We start from the raw sequence: 13,711 nt of genomic DNA on the forward strand, positions 1-13,711 counted from the left end.
AAGTAGACCTCGTCCAGGGATACCATCAAATCCCGGTGCACCCTGAAGACATCCACAATGCCGTTCGGCCTGAAGAATGCCGCACAGACGTTCCAGCGGCTAATGGATGTGGTGGGACGCGACCTGGACTTTGCGTTCCTCTATTTGGACGACATCCTTATAGCCCCCAGTAGTTGCCAGGAGCATCTGTCCCACCTCTGCCAGCTCTACTCCCGCCTGAGTGATTTCGGCCTCATAATCAACCTGGCCAAATGCCAGTTTGGTCTCGATACCATAGACTTCCTGGGCCACAGGATTACCAAAGACGGGGCAACACCTCTGCCCGCCAAGGTAGATGCGATCCGCCACTTTGCCCGGCCCAACACGGTCAAAGGCCTGCAGGAGTTAGTTGGTATGGTGAACTTCTACCACCGTTTCCTCCCCGCAGCAGCCCGTATCATGCACCCTTTGTACACCCTGATGTCGGGTAACGGCAAGGACATTACTTGGGACAAGGAGGCCGTGGCCGCTTTCGTTAAAGCCAAGGAAGCCTTGGCAGATGCCGCGATGCTGGTGCACCCCAGAACGGACGTTTTGACCGCACTCACGGTGGACGCATCCGACACAGCAGTCGGTGGGGTGCTGTCCAGGCCCTGTCCCTATGCAGCACTGGCGGAGGCACAGCAGGCAGACGACGAGATGCCCATCTACAGGACTGCAGTCTCGGGTTTGCAGCTGCAGGAATTTCTCGTAGGCCCAGGTGAGAGGACCGTCCTGTGCGACGTGGCTACCGGCCAACCTGGCCCCATCGTCCCGGCAGCCTGGAAGTGGCGAGTTTTCAACTCCATACACGGTTTGGCGCACCCATCTATCAGGACAACCATCCGGCTGGTCTCCAGCAAGTTTGCGTGGCACGGACTTCGCAAGCAGGTCAGTGAATGGGTCAGAACATGCGCACAGTGCCAAACAGCCAAGGTGCAGTGGCACACTAAAGCCCCACCACAGCAGTTCGAACCCACCCACCGGAGGTTCGACCACATTCATGTGGATATCGTGGGCCCCCTACCAGTGTCCCGAGGAGCGCGGTACCTCCCAACTATGGTAGACCGCTTCACAAGGTGGCCAGAGGTGGTCCCGCTCACCGACACATCTGCCGATTCCTGCGCCCGAGCACTGATTGCAACCTGGGTAGCACGCATTACCGGCGGGTACCGGCCCACATTACCTCCGACAGAGGCGCCCAGTTCGCCTCCAGCCTGTGGTCGGCTGTGGCCAGCCTGTTGGGAACGCAGCTACACCATACTACTGCCTACCACTCACAGTCGAACGGACTAGTGGAACGCTTCCACCGTCGCTTGAAGTCGGCTCTCACGGCCCGCCTGAGAGGACCTAACTGGGTGGACGAGCTTCCCTGGGTCCTGCTTAGAATTCACACAGCGCCCAAAGAGGATCTGCACGCCTCGTCGGCCGAGTTGGTATACAGCGCACCCCTGGCAATCCCAGGAGAGTTCACACCAGCCCCAAGGGGGCAAGAGGAAGAACCCACAGCAGTCCTGGACAGACTACGCGAAAGGCTCGGCAACCTGGCCCCCGTACCGACTTCACAGCACGGACGGAGCCCGGCCCATGTACCCAAAGACCTGCAGAACTGTAAGTTTGTGTTTGTACACTGGGCACCGCTATAGCGGCTGTACGAGGGGCCGTTCAAGGTGATCAACAACAACAGGTCCATGTACGTTCTGGACATTGGGGGGAAAGAGGAGGTTTTCATGGTGGACCGACTCAAACCAGCCCATGTGGACTTAGCGCAGCCAGTCGAGCTTCAGGCACCGCGGCGCAGAGGCTGATCCAGACTGTGGACATTGGGGGGTGTATCGCTGGTTATGTGGCGACTCACTTTCTGCGCAGGCGAACTGGCTCACAAATAGCCAGTGCATGGGGGGAGACTTTGGTAATGTACCTCTGACGTCATTTCCGCCTGGAGAGGGTGGGCGCTAGGGAGTTAATGCCAGCACCGCGAAGTTTGAATAAACTAGTCTCAAAATGACTTACCGACTGCGTGTCGTCATCCCTAGCTCTGTATGTAGTACATCGCTACAATATCTTTAATCTTTTCTCTCCCAATTTGCTCTGTTCCCTTATAAGCAGCTGCTCCTGTTTAAATGGTTCCTGCTTTCTTATTCATCTGAGAACAATTGGACATACACACCGAAAAAATAACCAAGAACACCAAGTAAATACTTAGCCCCTCACCATGTCATCGAATGCTATCAGAGTATACCACGGAGACTTCGTCTAGGAGTGAATTTGTCTTGTTCAACTTTCCTACATCGAGCAGTTTATATACATGAGGATTTATACCACCAAACTCTCAGGATCCATGTGAAATAAAATCAGAAATGGCAGGCTGTGTGGGACAGAGGGTTAGATTGATCTTAGAGTTGGTTAAAGGGTTAGTACAACATTGTGGGTTGAAGGGCCTGTACTATGTTCTGTCAACAACTTGTCATGGTGGAGACGCTTAAGAGTTCCTGAGATCCTAAAACTAATGCTGCCTGACACCTAGCTCCTGGTGAGGTCACCCAAGGCGGTAAGGTCAAGGGGGAGATACCAGACAAAGAGCAATCCAACTAAGACCTCAGTGGTGGAGCTGGTGAAAGATGATGGCACATCACAACAGTGGTGAAGGCAAAGGAAGGCTAGAGGAGTGAAGGGTTCTCAGTCATCTTGCATTCCATGCCACTGGACCCTGACCCTGATTGTCAAGGACTGTGTGGTGGCTGTCTGCATCAGATTCCCCAAGTTAAACGTTACAAGTGTTCTTCAGTAAGGGAATACGACCCCTAACTTATGAAATAAAATTTTCTTACCAGTGGTCGTATCTGGATAGAGTCAAAAATCATAGTTTGGCAGTGCAAACTAAAATATTAAGCATGCAAATAATTATTAGAGAATTCAAATGCTAGATCTTTCCAAAGTAGTTCAGATAAGCAGCTCATTGAAATTATTTGTTAATTATTTGAGTAAGTAGGATTAATGCAAACCAGTGAGATTATTAATTTAGGAGTTTGCCCTTAAAATTGGAAATATTGAATAGTTACATTCAGTTACATTACGTTCCCTTCAAAGGTGGAAAAGGAATTAAATCAAGAACATACTAAATAAAGGGCTGAAACTCCTTAGCTAATAAAATGCTGAAAATAAAACACTGAAATCTTTATCAAAAAGGAAATAGTTTATTTTTGAAAATGGATGCTATCTTGCCTTCAGGGAATTTGCAGTATTTTCTGCTTTCAAATTTCCGGCATCTGTTTGGAGCGGCACGGTAGCGTAGCAATGAGCCTAGCGCCAGCAATTCTGGTTCAGTTCCACTGCTGTTTGTAAAGACTTTGTACATTCTTCCTATTATAATGTGGGCTTCCTCCAGGTGCTCTGGTTTCCCCCCCATTCCAAAGACGTACAATTTAGTAGCCGCTGGAGGTGAGGTGTCTGAGCCATTGTGCTCTACCATAGAGGTGTAGCATGTTTCTGGTGACTGAAGATTTAAAATGAACTGAGGGGTCTGGACTATATACATATATATTTATCTGGTTGTGTTTTATATATGCAAGGACTAAGCCTCAAAGCCATGGTGTTGCCTAGTAGGCGTTGGGGGCTAGTGGATAGATGATATTGGTGGGCTGGGGTGGGGATTTAGGTGTCTGGACTATATTGGCGACAGAGTTGTAATATAGGACTGCACAGGCTCTTTGGACCAGAAGGTCTTCTTACTGTGCTGTCTCTGAAGTCAAGTCAAAATCAAGGTTATTTTCATTTTAACTACTTCCAGGACATCTTTAAAGAGTGATGCCTCAAAAAGGTGGCATCTGTCATTAAGGATCCCCATCACCCAGGGCATGCTGTCTTCTCATTGGTACCATCAGGTGGGAGGTACAGGAGCTTGAAGGCACATACTCAGTGAGTCAAGAACAGTTTCTGCCATCCAATTTCTTACTTGTTATTTCTTTTTATGCACTAATTATTTAATATATATACTTTCTGTAGTTCATGTTTTTTAATCTTATGCTTTGCATTGTGCTGCTGACACAAAAAATGGGGATATGAAACTGGATTCTGATTCTGACATGTATATTGCCAACCAAAGCAACATTCCTCCAGACCAAAGTATATATAACCACATATAACTCATACACAACACCTGGAGTAATATTACCACAAATAATAAGGTGCATTTACATCACAAGTTAAAAGGTAAACAGTGTACCGCTACTGGTGATTCAAATGTGGTGAGATCTGAGTGGTTGCAGGGAGGTCATGGCCTCTGATCTCTGAAGACTACATGAAGTCATTAAATACTGCAGATACTGGAATGTAGAATAACAAACAGGATGGTCGGCACAACATTGTGGGCTGAAGGGCCTGTACTGTGCTGTATTGTTCTATGTTCTGTATTGTTCTACAGTGGAGAAACTCAGTGGGTTGGGTGGCATCTGTGGGGTGGGGGTGGAAATGGGCAGGTAAATGTTTCAAATCACCATCTGGACTAAAAGATTAATTTATTTACTGAGATATAGCGTGGGAGAGACCCTTCTGGTCATTTGCGATGTGCTGCTCAGCAATCTCCCAATTTAACCCCAGCCTAATCATGGGACAATTTACAATGACCAATTAACCTATCAGTCATTGGACTGTTGGAGGAAACCCCATGGTCATGGGGAGAAAGAGCAAACTCCTTACAGGCAGCAGCAGGAATTGAGCCCAGATTGCTGGTACTGTAAAGTGTTATGCTCACCACTACTCTGCCATGCTGTGGAGTTAACCAGTTTAAAAAAGGTAAACATTTGGAGGTGATAGGTGGAGGCAACAAAGGTCTGTAGATGATGGTGTCTGATTCCATGCTCCACCCTATCGATTCCATCATCTGCAGCCTTCTGTTGCTTCTACCTTTCTCCTCCCACCCTCCATTGCTGCCTTCTGTCTCTCCTCCATCTGCCTATCAGCACCCTTCACCTGGATCCACCTTTCACCTACCAGCTCTTGTTCCAGCCCTTCCCCTCATTTCTTTAATGGCTATCTCTCTATCTTTCAGTCCAAAGGAAGGGTCTTCACCAAAAGCATAGACTCTCCATTTTTTTCTACAGATACAACACAGCCTGCTGAATTTTTCCAGTATCTTGCTTGTTGCTGCTATATTAATTAGTTATCTGAATAGATTGTCAAATTGCAAATGGATAGATAATAAACTTCCAATAATTTTAACAAAAGCCACTTCCTGAAGGCATGGCAGAATATAGAACAGAGAACAGTGCAGCACAGTATGGACCATTTGGCCCACAATGTTCTGACAATCTCTTAATGTACACTTAAATTAATCTAACCTTCCCCTCCCACATGTGTGTCTATCTCAGAGTCTCTTAAATGTTCGCTTCCACTCTGTTTACAGGCCTGGAACCTGTGTTCAATGACTGCTTCTCCCACCTGCCAAGTCTCTTAAATGTCTTTATAGTATCTGTTTTACCATCAACCCTGGCAGCGCATTCCACACATCCACTACTGTTTGTTAAAAGATAACCCTACCTCTGACATCCCCCCCCTTTACTCCAATCATTGTAAAATTATGATACCTTATGTAGAGGCAAAGACTCCCACAAAATTTAAGAAAATTCTAGCCAGTGGACCTACAGGATTGCTATACATAAGTACTTGTTGGTTGACGTGGACATGATGATGCACAGTTCCGACTTTATAAACTATCATGGACATCTACTGGCTTCAGTTTCTACGCAAGTAGTGAAAATCTGAGGCTCTTAGATACAGCAGGGCTACTGGCCTTTTGACATGTGTTCATGCTGACCATTACCCACCCAGTTTTACATTAATTTCATGCTCAGACGTATCACAACTGAGTTTATTATCACTGATGTATGTTGTGAAACTTCTTTTTATGGTAGCAGTACAGTATGAAAATAAAATAAATCATGCAAAGGGGAATGCTGAGGGAGTGTTCATGGACTATTCAGAAATCTGATGGGAAGGGGGAAGAAGCTGTTTCTAAAATGTTGAGAATGGGTCTTAAGTCTGCTGTGCCACCACCTCAATAGTAGTAACAAGAAGATGGCATATTCTGCACGGGGAGAGTCCTTAATGATGGATGCAACCTTCTTGAGGCACTGCCTTTTGAAGATCTGCAATGTTGGGGAGGCACCGTTGCAGTCTCTCTCATTCCTGTGCATTGGAGCCTCCCTATCAGGCGGTGATGCAACCGGTCAGACTGCTGACCATGGGCAGAAACGAGCATCTGTAGAAGTTTGCTGGAGTCTTCATGATATATCAAATCTCCTCAACTTTCTAATAAGGTATAGCTGCTGGTGAGCATTCTCCGTGATTGCATCAGTGTGTTGGCACCAGGATAGATCTTCTGAGATGTTAACATCCAGGAACTTGAAGCTGCATCTCTACAATGCCTTCTTAGATTTCTTCCTCTCAGGGAATAATTTTCTAGGGATTATTATACCACCAATCTGCACGTTTTGGGATGTGGAAGAAACTGGAGCACCTGAATGAAACTGGCAGGGAGAACATTCACAGGGATGGATGCAGAGGAGAATATCCTAACGATTGGAACACAGCCTGGTTTGGAAACACCAAAGCCCAGGAATGGAAAAGTGGCTGATACAGTCCAGTCTATCACAGGCAAAGTCCTCCCCACCATTCAATGTATTTACTACAAATGCTACCACAAGAAAGCAGCATCCATCATCAAGGACCTCCACCATCCAGGCCATACTCTCTTCTCGCTATTACCATTGGGTAGGAGGTACTGGAGCTTTAGGTCCCGCATGACCAAGTTCAGAAGCAGTTATTACTCTACAGCCAGCAGGCTCCTGTACGAACGTGGATAACTTCACTCAGCTCTACCACTGAGCTGATTCCACAACCTGCAAACTCACTTTCATGGATCAACAGCTCATGTTTTCAGTATTATTTTTATTATTTACATTTTGTTTTCTTTTGCACATTAGTTGTTTGTTAGTCTTTATAGTTTTTCATAAACCCAATTGTTTTTCTTGTAAATTCCTGCAAGAAAATGAATCACAAAGTCGTGTATGGTTGCACTGTATATATGCACTTCAATAATAAATTGACTTTTACTTTGACGCTGACAGCAGCGGACGTCAGGATTGAACCTGTGATGCCGGTGCTGTAAGGCAGCAGCTCTACCATGACCAACTAAGAAAGCAGAACTCTCTCCTTAAGACTATAAGACATATGTGCAAAATTAGGCCATTTGGTCCATCGAGGCTATTCCACCATCATGGCTGATTTATGATCCCTTTCAACCCATTCTCCTGCCTTATCCCCATAACCTTTCACACCCTTGCTAATCAAGAAACTTACCAACCTCCACGCCTGGTTACCTTGCTTCTGGGCAAATTCAGCATCTGTTTTTTGGTTTAAATTTCATTTCACTTAAACTCTGAGAAGCTAAGTACATTTAAGTATATTTAAGACCATGTTTATCTGGTCCAGCTGCACAATCTTCTGTGCCTCTCAGTGGGAAGAGTACTTCATGATTTAGCTTGACATCCTTCTAAGTAAACATGTCCAGGCACTGCAAAAACTAAGGCTGAGCCTGAGTAATGGTATTTATAAACACAATCTTGTATATCTTTAATTTCAAAAGTTGTCTTCCCAATTCTGTTATTAATAGGAAGTTCACATCCTTTTGTAGTAAGCTGAAGTGCTAGACTCTCCCACTCCATTCACCCACCAGTGTTAAAGTCTGAGTATTAGCCAAGAGGCAGAGCAAACCGTTTTTGTTACTCAACGTTCATATACCTTGAGCATTTCATGCTACTCGCAGCAAAAGAGTTCTCCTCTGCCTTCCTTTACTAACCAGCTGCACCTCACCAATGCCCGAAGGTCTGACTCCATTCAAATGGTTTGTTACCGCAACGTTATTACAGCTTGGGGCGTCAGAGTTTGGAGTTCCATTTTTGATGCCATCTGTAAGATGTAGGTATGTCCTTCCTGTAAGCATGTGGGATTCCTCAGGGTGCTCCGGTTTCTGCCCACTCACTGTCCAAAGCCATATCAGTTAGTAGGTTAGTTAATCATGTGATTAGGCTAGAGTTAAATAGATGGGTTGCTAGCCGGTGTGGCTTGTTGGGCTGTGTCTCTAAGTAAATAAATATGTTTAGAAATGCATCTGCGTTACTCAAACCATATCCGCATACTGATGCTTCATCAAACATGGGTATTTTGTTCATCTTAAAAGACTAATGATAAAGATTAGCCTTATTTTAAACATGTACATTGAAATGGATTGTTTTGTGTCAACAGTCAACACAGTCGCAGGATGTGTTTGGGTAGCCCACAAGCATTGCCATGCTTCCAGTGCCAATATAGCATGTCCACAATTTACTAACCCTAATCTGTATTTTGAAATGTGGGAAGAAACTGGAGCATCCATTGGAAATTCATGGGGTCATAGGGAGAACATACAAACTCCTTACAGGCAGTGGCAGAAATTAAATATGTGTCTCTGACAAAGTAATAGTGTTATGATAACTTGTTCGCTACTGTGCCTTCCTTTGAAGAATTTTACTCTGAACCCTCAGATGTGTTGGAGAAGTTGACTTTTGAAAATCGTACTTCATAGAATGTTTTTTAGACCCCGTTAATTGCTCCTTGAGGCTTTAGCACTTATCAAGCTTACCTCGAGCTGTGTCATATGCTTTTCTTAGCAGTATGTGGTTGTGCAACATGGCCAGCCAGAGTTTGGCACTGATCCTCAGGAGGTACTACGGCATCTTGCAAAGCTTGGTCAGAGGCTGTTTTAAAAATGTTTTCAAGGAAAGAGCAGTAATAGGGAAGGGAATTGAAGTGTGGCTCCAGGACTGTTGATAGGCTGCTTGTAATTGGTCCATTCAGCCCAGGAATGACCAGGAAGCTTCTCTTGCATATTGTTCATACAAATCATATCATCACACAGTGCATTGAGCTAGAACAGGTAAAACAGTAACATCAGATTTCTGGACAATCCATGAACACTATCTCACTCTTTCTGTTGTGTTGGCCCAAGGTGTCTTATGTCAAGATGAGGCCACCCTCAGGGTGGAGGTGCAACACCTTATATTCAGTCTGGGGACCCTCCCGATTTGATGGCATGAATATCGGTTGCTCCTTCCAGTGAACAAATCCACACCCCCCCATCCCCACCCCACCAACCTCTATTACCTACTCTGACCTTGCACTTTTTCTTACCTGCCTATCACTTCCCCCTGTGTTCCCTCTGTTCCTTTCTTCGATGGCCCACTACTCTCCTATCAGATTATTCCTTTCCCACCCACCTAGGCTTCATCTATCACCTTCCACGTAGCCTCCTTTTCCTCGCCCCACCTTTTTTTTCATCAGGTTCCTTCCCCCTTCCTTAGTCCTGAAGAAGGATCTCAGAACAAAATATCGACTGTTTACTCTTTTCCAAAGATACCGCCTGACCTGCTGAGTTCCTCCAGCATTTTGTATATGTTGTTTTGGATTTCCAGCATCTGCAGAATTTCTCTTGTTTGTACTTCACTATTTTGCTCTCTGTTTGTTTGCATTGCTTATTTGCTTTTGTTTCCTATTATAACTTGTAGTATTTTTTATATCTTGCACTGCACTGCTGCAACAAAATAACAAATTGCATGACATATACGTCAGTAATAATAAACTTTTGATTAACAATGCAGAAAAAAAAGTAACAGCTACGGTGAAAGAGTAGTGCAGGTATATAATAAAGTGCAAGATCATTATGAGGTATCATATACTTTGGATATCACTGAAAACAATTGTATCACATAAAGTTTATTGCCACCCTGTTACAAATCTTTGTTCTCTACAACTTGCTTCCATAATTTTGAGATGAAAAGTCATTGATTTAAAAAAGACCCAAGCTTTTCTCTTCACAGATGCTGCCCAGTTCACCGACAATTCCCAGCATTCTCTGCTTTTCTTTTCCCAGCATCTGGAATTGTTTTGAGTTCAATCCAGATGAGCATGCTGTGTGGTTTTGCACCCTGTGTGAATATCCGGAGATATTTTTGTTAAAACATTGATGCCACAATTGGTCATAAGTGCAGAACGTTTTGGCAATGTATCTAGAGATCAGAATGTACGATTGAGCAATAATTCAGCTGTTTTTTATAGCATTGATTACAAACTTCTCTCCCTTGTACAGAGAGGTAAAGGATTATACATGTAAAAAAATTGGTAAAACTGAACTGAAATCATTCCCAGAAAAGCTACACTCTCACAGATGTGAGAGAAGTTTCTGCCCCTTCCCTTTCCAGTCCTGATGAAGAGTCTTGGCCCAAAACGTTGACTGTTTATTCTGTTCCATTGATGCTGCCTGACTTGTGGAGTTCCTCCAGCAGTTTATGGTTTTTGCAGAGAGCAGGAACTGTATCGATAGTGGAGCTACTGTCTGCAATTGATTCAGTTTTGCCAAATTGTTTATACATAAATAGTGTTTGTCTCACTGCACTCTAATGAAGGGAAACGTAATCAGTGCTGTAAATGGCAGCTGAATTGTTGCACAGTCATATATTCAGGGAGCAGGAACTTTATCGTGAAGCTGAAATCTCTGCAGCACCCAGGGTGTTGGATGAACATGGATAAACAGGCCCTTCAGCCCACGATGTTGTGCTATCCAGTAACCTACTCCAAGAATAATCTAACCCTATCCTCCCACATAGCCCTCCAGTTTTCTTTCATCCATTTACCAAGTGTTCAAGAATCCAAGTGTTCATTAAATATTCCTAATGTATTCACCTCTACCACCACTCCTGACAGAGCGCAGTTCGCACTCACCGTTCTTGGTGTGAAAACTAACCTCTAACTTCACTCCTATACTATGCCCCCTTGTATTATAGATATCTCCATCCTGGGATATAGTTGCTGCTTGTCCACTCTATTTGGGTTCTTGTCATCTTGCATCCATCTATCAAGTCATCCTCATTCCAAGGAGAAAAGCCCTAGCTCACTTAACCTTTCCTCATAAAACATGCTGTCTCATCCAGGTAGCATCTTAATTAATTTCCACAGCACCCACTCCAAAGCTTCCACGTCTTTTCTATAATGAGGTAACCAGAATTGAACACAATTCTGGTCTGACTGGAGTTTTACGGAGCTGCAACATTACCTCATGATTCTTAAACTCAATCACCTGTCTAATGAAGGCCAATGCACGGTAAACCTTTTTAACAACCCTATCAACTTGTGCGGCAACTTTGAGGAATCTATGGACATGAACCTCATGATCTCTGCAGAGAAACTTGCCGTTAACCATGTACTCTGCCTCCAAGTTTGTCTTTCCAAAGTAAACCACTTCACACTCCTTTGGTTCGAACTCCATCTGCTACTTCTCAGCCCAGCTCTGCATCTTGTCAATATCCAGTTAAAACCTTCTACACTGTCCACATAATGCTTCCTCATCCAAATCATTCATAAGCATCACTAAGAGCAAGATTCCCAAAACAGATTCTCGTGGAAGCAATGATCCCAGTACAGATCTCTGTGGAAGCAATGTTCTCAGAACAGATCCGTGTTGATGCACCACAGTTTGAAAGGATTTATATGTAGCTGAATTATGCAAAGAGTGTGAGCAATTTCTAGTTCCTAGGTGTCAAGATCTCTGAGGACCTAACCTGGATGCAACATATTGATGCAGCTATGAAGAAGGCAAGACAGTGGCTATATTTCATTAGGAGTTTGAGAAGCTTTGATATGTCAACTGAAACACTCAAACTTTTACAAAGGTACCATGAAGAGCATTTTGACTGGCTGTATCATGTTTGGTGTGGGGGAGGGCTACAGTACAAGATCAAAATAAGTTGCAAAAACTTGTAAAATTAGTCAGCTCCATCATGGGTACTAGCCTCCGTTGTATAAAAGACACCTTCGAGGAGTGGTGCCTTAGGAAGGAGGTGTCCGTCATTAAAGATCCCCACCACACAGGACAACCCCTCTTCACACTGCTACTGTCAGGAAGGAGGTACAAAAGCCTGAAGACACACACTGAGTGTTTCAGGAACAGCTTTTTCCCCACTGCCATCCAAGTTCTAAATGGACATTGAACCTATGAACACTACCTCAGTACTATTTTATTTCTGGGTTTTTTTGCACTACTTATTTTAACTTGACTATTTAATAGACATATATATACTCAATGTAACTCAGTTTTTTTTCTCTATTTCTTTATCATGTAGTTCTTTGTACTGCTGCTGTAAAGTTAACAAATCTAGTGATATATACCAGTGATATTGATTCTGATTCTGAAAAGGCTGCAGCTGCTTTCAAAGTAACAATATGTTTATTATCAAAGTACTCATTTGTTGCTATATACTACCTTGACATTCAATTTTCCTGCAGGAATTTGAGGAAAGTAAAGAAACACAGTAGAATTTATGAAATGCTGTACATAGATAAACAATGTACGCTAAAGAAGACAAATTATATAAATCATATCAAATGAGAATGAGTTGCAGTGACATATGTTTGGTCATTGCACTTACAACTATGCATTATTGTGCTTAGTAAACTTAAGCATGAATGTCTTGCTGCTTCTCAGCAGTTTTCTCACTGCCTCTTCTATGAATCCCGTTTCCCCTTGCTGCCAAGTCTTGAACCGTAATTGAGGATATGCTTTAAAGAGCTTTGAGTGGGGTGCGCCATTGTGTATTCTATTCTTGCCCAACATTTGCATAGCTATTTCTCAAACCAACAGCATCTTGTTTTATGTATGTATTGCCTTTGATACCCCCACATCACCACTGATTACTACAATAATGGAGCACAAAATTAACCCCAGCTTGGGCACCATGGTTGCCATAGACTCATTGGGCCAAAGGGCCTGTATCTATGCTGGATTGATCTGTGACTCTGTTAATGTTCAGTATAGCAGTGCAGTGAAATAAAATAACTAATTTACATTCTCCAAGCTCACGCTTATTCTATGTGATCAGTTTATTCTTCTCCCACTTACTCAGGGACAATGAAGAACTTGTTTTGTGCACTACTTGTACAAATAATTCCAAGTAGGTACACTGATAGGTACTCAGCTTTGGTCCCCTCCCAGTTTGGATCCATGTCCCCATCACCCATGCGCATTCCACTGGGTCTCCTATCCCTTCACCAAATTGGTTCCAAGGGACCATCATCCCAATTGGAATTAAAATTACTATTGTCTCACCTACCGAGGAGAAAGTTACAGTGTAAAGCTCTCTTGTATACTGTGCATTCAGATTTATTAATCACCACAATGCATTGAGGTAGTACAAGGTAAAACAATAAAAGAATGCAGAATAAAGTGTCAGTTACAGAGAAGACACAGAACAGACAGACAATAAAGTACATGGCCATGACCTTAGATTGTGAGGTCAAGAGTCCATCTTATTGTATTAGGGATCCATTTAGTAGTTTTAGAGCAGTGGGATAGAAGTTGATCTTGAGCCTGGTGTTAATGTGCTTTCAAAGTTCAATGTAAATTTATTACCAAAGTACATATACAGTTGCAAGAAAAAGTTTGTGAACCCTTTGCAGTTACCTGGTTTTGTGCATTAATTACTCATAAAATGTGGCTTGATCTTTTCTAAGTCACTAAAACAATCTGCCTAAACTTATACAAACAATTGTACTTTTCATGTCTTCATTGAACACATTGTTTAATCATTCACAATTCAGGCTGGAA

The 13,711-nt window shown here is 43.5% G+C and overlaps 1 protein-coding gene across 4 annotated transcripts in view; it reads left to right on the top strand.

The window, feature by feature from the left end:
* uvrag (UV radiation resistance associated gene) overlaps positions 1-13,711 on the top strand; it is a 444,495-nt gene that overhangs the window by 188,348 nt on the left and 242,436 nt on the right. The window lies entirely within an intron of this gene.

Source organism: Hypanus sabinus, chromosome 3 (genome assembly GCF_030144855.1).
Source record: "Hypanus sabinus isolate sHypSab1 chromosome 3, sHypSab1.hap1, whole genome shotgun sequence".
In the NCBI taxonomy this organism is placed as follows: Eukaryota; Metazoa; Chordata; class Chondrichthyes; order Myliobatiformes; family Dasyatidae; genus Hypanus; species Hypanus sabinus.